Source organism: Eurosta solidaginis, chromosome 1, assembly GCF_040869045.1.
Source record: "Eurosta solidaginis isolate ZX-2024a chromosome 1, ASM4086904v1, whole genome shotgun sequence".
In the NCBI taxonomy this organism is placed as follows: domain Eukaryota; kingdom Metazoa; phylum Arthropoda; class Insecta; order Diptera; family Tephritidae; genus Eurosta; species Eurosta solidaginis.
Window position 1 is genome coordinate 344,258,819 of NC_090319.1, and position 7,793 is coordinate 344,266,611.

At 37.1% G+C, this 7,793-nt stretch overlaps 1 long non-coding RNA gene across 1 annotated transcript; it reads left to right on the top strand.

Moving 5' to 3' along the window:
• Nucleotides 1–263: 263 nt before the first annotated feature.
• LOC137237989 (uncharacterized) lies at nucleotides 264–7,580 on the top strand. Its single transcript, XR_010949078.1, has 4 exons — nucleotides 264–652; nucleotides 883–927; nucleotides 3,766–4,121; nucleotides 6,402–7,580. It is a non-coding gene; the product is annotated as an uncharacterized lncRNA (long non-coding RNA).
• Nucleotides 7,581–7,793: the final 213 nt, after the last annotated feature.

Sequence of the window (7,793 nt, forward strand, 5' to 3'; positions counted from 1 at the left end):
TTTCTTCAAACTATAGTTCAGGGACCTCATCATTTTTAGTGAAAACTGTCTCGAAAGATAACTACTGAAATACCTAATAATTATTATTTTTTTATAATTACATATCGTCGGTACAATGCCAAAGTCACGAATGTGCAATTTTGCCCATTTCCACTGATGTATGTGCAGCTGTATGTTCAATTTTGTTCAGAGCATTCTGCCAAAAGCGCGAAAATGCATGCTTATCCCTCCCTCTCTCCCAGACAGAACGCATTCAACGAAAGTGTCGGTTGTAAAATTGCCGCAATACCGAAAGCACGAATGTACCACATTAAATTGGCAGTGTGCAAATCCGTGCTTTAAATATTCGTTACCAGCAGTTCTCAACTTACAAATAATAATAAAAAGTTTCCATATTGATTGCTAATCGTTTATTGAAAAAAATAGAAGTTTTACAGAAAGTATATTCACTTCCAAGAAAAATGTTTAAAAAGTAAACACAAAATTTTTAAATTTCGAAAATTATATATGGGTATAATTTATTTTTGAGTATGTATACCTTCAGATATTAATGACTCGGCTAATCTTACTATGAACTCAATAAATGGAATTTGTCTCTTCGGAGATCGCAATAAACTACCCACGCATTCACAGCAGAAAACATCACAAGACGGTAGTAAACTTTTTTCCACCATTTCGTTGACTAGCGATCATAGTCATGCATGTCTGCCATTTGATCGGCTCCATCAACTCCACCAATTTTTTTCCCAAAATTTTATAGAATATGGACCTGTATTGTATTGTTATTTTTATTCCATTTTTCAATGTTTTACTCACTGTCGGCTTATGGGAATTGCTAACTATTATGACTTCGTCTGTATCCTGCCATTTAACGCAAAGAAGACCAGATGTGCTGACCATGCGCATCCAACTTTTCGTTTGTTTATGGTAAATTATTTCAATTTTTCATGCATGGTCCTAACCCTGAGAACTCAAGGGTCTCTAGTAGATTTACAGTAGTAAAGAATCTATCGAAACTTAAAGCCCCGACACATAAGCACTTTTTCATATATGTAGATGAGTTTAACACAAGTTTATGCATTATGAGTAGATTGCACGCACGGTAGAATGAGCGACACTGGCGCCATCTGATAATGAAAAGTAGCCATCTCCCAAATTTTGTTACAAGCAAAGCATAAGAAGAATGTGACATTTGTTTTTGTTAAGGGTGTTAACACACTTTGCAAGTGAAATTATTTTTCCCACTGGTTGGTAAATTTTCTAACATTTTTCCAAGTAAAAACTGCAATATAACAATCGAATACGACACAAACTATGCTAGCAAGTATTTTTCTTGTTCGGCGGCCACCGTGGTGTGATGGTAGCGTGCTCCGCCTATCACACCGTATGCCCTGGGTTCAACTCCCGGGCAAAGCAACATCAAAATTTTAGAAATAAGGATTTTCAATTAGAAGAAAATTTGTCTAAGCGGGGTCGCCCCTCGGCAGTGTTTGGCAAGCGCTCCGGGTGTATTTCTGCCATGAAAAGCTCTCAGTGAAAACTCATCTGCCTTGCAGATGCCGTTCGGAGTCGGCATAAAACATGTAGGTCCCGTCCGGCCAATTTGTAGGGAAAATCAAGAGGAGCACGACGCAAATTGGAAGAGAAGCTCGGCCTTAGATCTCTTCGGAGGTTATCGCGCCTTACATTTATTTTTTTATTTTATTTTTCTTGTACAGTGAGAATGTTTATAAGAGTGCTTCGCGAAATTTTGTATGTGAATGGGCAAGGCGAAATAAACTTCAATTGCCAAGTCTGAATTTCTTTCATATTTACAAACGCAACATCTTGGTTGATTGCTGCGATGTTATTGGAATGCATAAGCTTGTGTTAAGTGGATCTTTATGAAAAATGTTATTGTGTCACGACCTTTACTGTCATTGATTCATTCATCTCTACTCTGCCTAAGACTATCCTGCCGGTATTTTTGAAATGTACTTTTCAAACAGGCCACAACGTCGTCGATGTAGTAAGTTTTACTGCAATCAGTTCGTTTCTGAGTTGATGCAAAATATAATTTTGATGACAAAAATTTATAACGGTCACGAAATATGGCAGTTTTGATTATAGAATTACTTACAGAAGGAAATTTTTACCAATAATGTTTTAATGCCGGAAGCTTATTATAAGACATATCAAACATAGAGCCCAGCATAATTTCTATTTCTCCAACATCAGTCTTTACTGTACTTGATCTTTTTTTGCGGTTTGAAACTCAGAAATGCGGTCATTTGTACATTGTACGATATAAATGCACAGGCTTCGAGGGAAAATCTTTTGAAAAATTTCGAACGGCGAAGAGGTGCGAGGAATTTCTGGACTTATATTAAATCCACAGTAATCATTTATAATATATTTAGGTATGAAGTTTTCTTCAGAAGAAGACCACAACCTAACGTCTGATAATATATGATTCTCATTATAGACTTGTGCTAAATTGAATTCCCGCTTATTCATTCGGTGCTATCATGCTTTCAACATCTTATAGCTCACTATTGGACGATGAAGGGGAACCAGATTCTTCGCCGTGCAAGCCCAATTTTGGTACATAATTATCATCACTTCCGTTTGAAAAATCAGTCTGAATCAAGCATTTCTTCAATCAGTAATTCGGTTATTTCGTCTGGGCTCAGTGTTTTTGACATGGTATTTCTTTATAAAAGAAAGACGAGAGAATACTTCTTTAGTAGTATTAGAAGAGAGGGACTGCTGGTACGTATATATACCAGTATAAAATACTACTGGTACGTATAAGTACCAGCTCAACTCAACAAAATCCATATAAATGTTTCACTAGATACACTTACGCTTGTAAAAATAATAAATATCTTCCATAAAAACAAATTTTTTGGCAGTTAAAACTTTTGTTTTTTAGAATTATTAATCAAAAACCAAACATTTGTCGGAACCTTTCACTATTTATCTCAAAACTGAGCGTACGGCGCAGGAGAAAATGAAATTATTTTTATATGTACCTTTAGACAAACTAAATAGCCTTCTTTGGTACATTTTTTATTCAGTTTGAGTGTGATTTTAAGGATGTAGTCCATTATACACATTTAGGCCCGGTTTATCAGTAGTTGGTTAAGCTAAGCTTAAACTAAGTTTGCTTAAACTCTAGTCAAATTTAAACTCCAGTTAAACTACTGAGCAGTTTTTCAGACACAGTTTAAGGCCGCTTTTGGAGTAGACTTTTTTGTGGAATATAATCTAGGTCTGGAGGTGGTATTCAAATCATTATTTAATTATTCTTAAACCAGATAGCTCTCAAGTTGATATCCAACTTCATTCTGCAATCACTATCCATCCTTTGAGAAATTTTGTAAACTTTATAGTTCTCAAGTTGATCTCCAATGTCATTAGCATTTTCAAATTATTATCAACTTTGGGAGATTTTGAGAAATGTACAGTTTTCAAATGAATATTCAACGAAACGTGTTGATATCCTACATTGCATGTCGAGTTAAGGTGAAGTTGAAAAAAAAATATCCAAGGTGGTACAACCAAAGCCAACAGCTATTTATTGTGAGAAATAAACACCTGATTGAAAGCAGTAACGAAGCGTAATTTATCAAAAATAAATCATATATATTTTATTTTTGTGAAAATACTGTAGTATTGGAATCTTACCCTTGAGTTCAGTAACAGGACCACAAGTTGGGAACTATCATTTTTCAACTTAAGTAATAGCATTTTTCGCTTTATAAAAAATTCCCTCTTTTGCAGAGTACATTATGATTCTCAAGTTGAGCCACTGTTTCGTAACAACTCTTGAGATTTTCGAGGTATGCTAGTTATCAACATGAGCTCTAATGGTACTCAAGCCAAATGCTCGTTGGGTATATTCGACGCCATTTCGAACGAATGCAAATCACCGATAGGTTAACTAGAGTTTAACCATGTCAGATCGGCCGCTTAAGCTCAGCTTAAACTTCAGTTAAAGTGGACTGAAAAACTGCAGAATAAGTTTAAGCGTAGTTTAACTGACAAACTGAGTTGAACTTGTACTGAAAAACCGGACCTTAGTGGTGCATGCGGTGTACCAACAGGTTCGAAAGGGTTAAGATTATTTGCTACACTGAGTAAGTACCTATTAAGTTTTTGTTTGGTTTTGCTGTATGTAAACCCTTTTTAACACGCTTTTATTAGCTTGACCTGTATGTAACGGAATTTTTGAGCTTAATTTTCACCGGTTTCTAGAAGTCTGATTAATTTGAAACTTTGCATATATATCAAGGATCGATGACAATGCATTAATGTGGTGGTGTGGTGTCATAAGGTCAACGGCCATAAGGTCAATTGGCCTTATTACCACTTTGAGTGGCCAAAAGTTTGATTGAAACTTTGCACACTTATCAAGGCTTGATGACAATGCAATAGTGTGATGGTGTGGTGACATAAGGTCAACGGCCATAAAGTCAATTGGCGTTTGTACCACTTTGAATGTCCACAAGTTTGACTGAAACTCTTTTCTATCAAGGCTCGATGATAATGCATTAATGTGATGGTGCGTGACATAAGGTCAACGGCCATAAGGTCAATTGGTCTTATTACCACTTTGAATGGACATAAGTTTGATTGAAACTTTGCACACGTATCAAGGCTCGATGACAATGCATTAATGTGATGCTGTGGTGACATAAGGTCAACGGCTATAAGGTCAATTGGCGTTCTCGATGATAATGCATTAATGTGATGGTGCGTGACATAAGGTCAACGGCCATAAGGTCAATTGGTCTTATTACCACTTTGAATGGCCATGAGTTTGATTGAAACTTTGCATACGTATCAAGGCTCGATGACAATGCATTAGTGTGATGCTGTGGTGACATAAGGTTAACGGTCATAAGGTCAATTGAACTTATGACCACCCCAAATGACCATAGATTTTAAACTTTGCAGATAATGCGCAAAACGCATTCCTTTATTAATGATAGAAGTGGATGCATCGCACATCTACGAAAGAGCATACTGGAGCCCTTTTGAACACGATTTTATTAGCTCGGCCTGTATCTATCTATATATCTATGTATCCATGATGTATGTAACGGGATCTGGAGTGGAGCCGAGAGCTCCGGTAATGCAGAGCTCCGAACTCCGTTCACCTTTTGAAGCATTTTAAGATAGGTACTTTTAGCTAGTACAGGCCACCAGACCAAGGCACCATAAAGAAGCATCGGGCGCACAATGGCTGTGTAAATCCAGTAGGTCACCTTAGAAGAGAATCCCCAGGAGGCGCCAATTGCCCTCTTGCAGGTGAGCAGCTCTGCTGCTGCCTTCTTGGATTCGCTCCACTATATGTTCACTCCATAATAGCTTCCTATCCAGAATGACTCCCAAATACTTGACTTGATCGCTAAACGCTAAGAGCGTACCCCCAATTCTTGGCGGTGTAAGATTTGGTACTTTGTACTTCATCGTGAAGAGAACAAGCTCGGTTTTATCCGGGTTGAGTTCCAAACCTGTGGCGGGTTGTACTCCTGGAGAAGCTCCAGGATTTCAGCTGGGTCCGTTGGCCTCACTGGAATCCAGGCTCTAGCCCTTGGTCGTGAGGGGATATCACGCCCATCCACTCTCTTGAGGCGCGCGCCCGGATATACTACCCCTAACAGCGTTACGGCGGCCCTATAGAGGTTTACCAACCTGGCGTCGTCACACGAAATTAGCTTGACATTGCCCTGGAACCACCCTGCATCGGTGTAAGATGGCGGTGGACCAGGGTTGTCTTTCTTAACCTTAACGGCCACCGTAGCGAGCGCGGCGTCGATCCACTTCCACTGTTGTTTCGGGATCCTGCCATCTTCGCTTCTCTCGTCTATAATGCCAATGATCTGCCGACCCTTGGCAATTTCGGCGAAAGACCGCGTCCAGCCTCCCTGCTTCTTGGCCCTTTTCGGTGCCGTGGGGTTGGATTCATCAATGGACCGCTGGTGTTTCGAGGTTTCATCACTCTCGACTAAAACTTTTAAAATTGCTTGAACTAAAAAATTAAAAATAAATAATAGTTTGAAAAACTAAAAATGCACGCTTTTATAGCTAACCGAACTAAAAAATAGAAAATAATTTTCAATTAAAAAGAGTTTATATAACAGTAGTAGAAGGTCAAACAATCATTTATAGTTAATCACCTCAAAATAAAATTATAATAAAATTTAAGTTATTAACAGAATAATTTAATTCACAGTAAAAAGCGTGGGGTGCTTGATATTGAATGTTACAATCATTCTATTGTCAACTATCTGAGAGGAAAGATAAGTAATGTAGTCAAATGCACCCCACGCTTTTTACTCTGAATTCAATTATTCTATTAATAACTTAAATTTTATTTTGAGGTCATAATTTTTAGATTTTTCTATTTTCAGATGATATTGTGCTTAACGTAGTGTCGTTAAGAAAGAACATTGAGAATCCAGATTTACAGCAACAATGCAGTAAATTTGACCAACACCCGTCAACATCTCGTCGGATTGACAAATTTAGCAAGCTGACGCCAGCATCACCACGAACACTAGAAGAAGATTTGAGTATTTCTGGTTCATCTTCGGACCTCTATCAACCTTCAAATTCATCAGACATAGAAAATGAGAGCTCAGTAAAAAGTGATGTTGACCCATTTTCTAAACGTCCAAAAAGAAAGAAAAAAAACGAGAATAGATGGAAGAAAAATGTTAGGAAACTTAAAAGGCTTAATAGCCTCCGAAAAGATCTAAGGCCGAGCTTCTCTTCCAATTTGCGTCGTACTCCTCTTGATTTTCAAAGAGGTATCGAAAATTCCAGAAGAAACTACACCTGGGTGTATAGCCTTACGGTTGATGGAGTTAAACATGCAGTATGTAGAGAGTTTTTTATGGCCACATTGAATGTGACAGATGCCTTAATGAGAAGTGCCGCAGTCAAGCGCTCATCCAATGGCATTTTTGAGCAAAATAAACGCGGGAAACACCAACCGTCAAACAAATTACCCCAGAATGTGGAAACATTTATACGAAACCAGATTCTCAGCTTTCCAGCGGTAGAATCTCATTACTGTCGGAAATCCAGCAAGAAGAGGTACCTTGACTCATCACTGAACATATCAATAATGTACAGGATGTACAAAGAGTTGTGCAGCACTAAAAATTTCCAAATTGTGTCATTTGAAAAGTATCGCCAGATATTCTCTGAATACAACTTAGGCTTCTTTAAGCCAAAGAAAGACCAATGTAAGAAATCTTTGGAATAAGAAAATATGTCCGAAGAAGAGAAAAAGGCAGGAGAGGAAGCGTATCAAAAACATGTTCATAGGAAAAATGAAGCTAGGCAAGCCCGCGATGAGGACATTGGTGAAGAGTCAGACGAAGACTAAGCGTAAATGCTTTTCTCATTTTTTTTTCTAGAGAAATTTGTTTTTTTTTTTAGTTTCGTTCAGTCTGCAACTGAAAAAGACTAAGCCTTGCTATTCTATTTAAGTTTTGTATCTGTAGAGGAGTTAAATGTTAATTTTGTTCAGTTTTTCAAAACGTTGTGCTATGTTTCAATAAAAATGTAAAAAAATTTCCTAATATTGTGATTTTATTTGTTTTAACGAAATATTATATATGTCAAATTTTGTAAAGCCAAAACAAGGAATGTGCATTTTTTTTGAAAAAAAATTTTTTTTTTAATTATCATTTTTCAATTAATATTACTTAGTGGTTTACAAAAGTAAACCTTCCAATAGTGGTTGAAAAATACAAAATTAAATCTCTATTTTTAACAATGTATTCAAGGTTGGA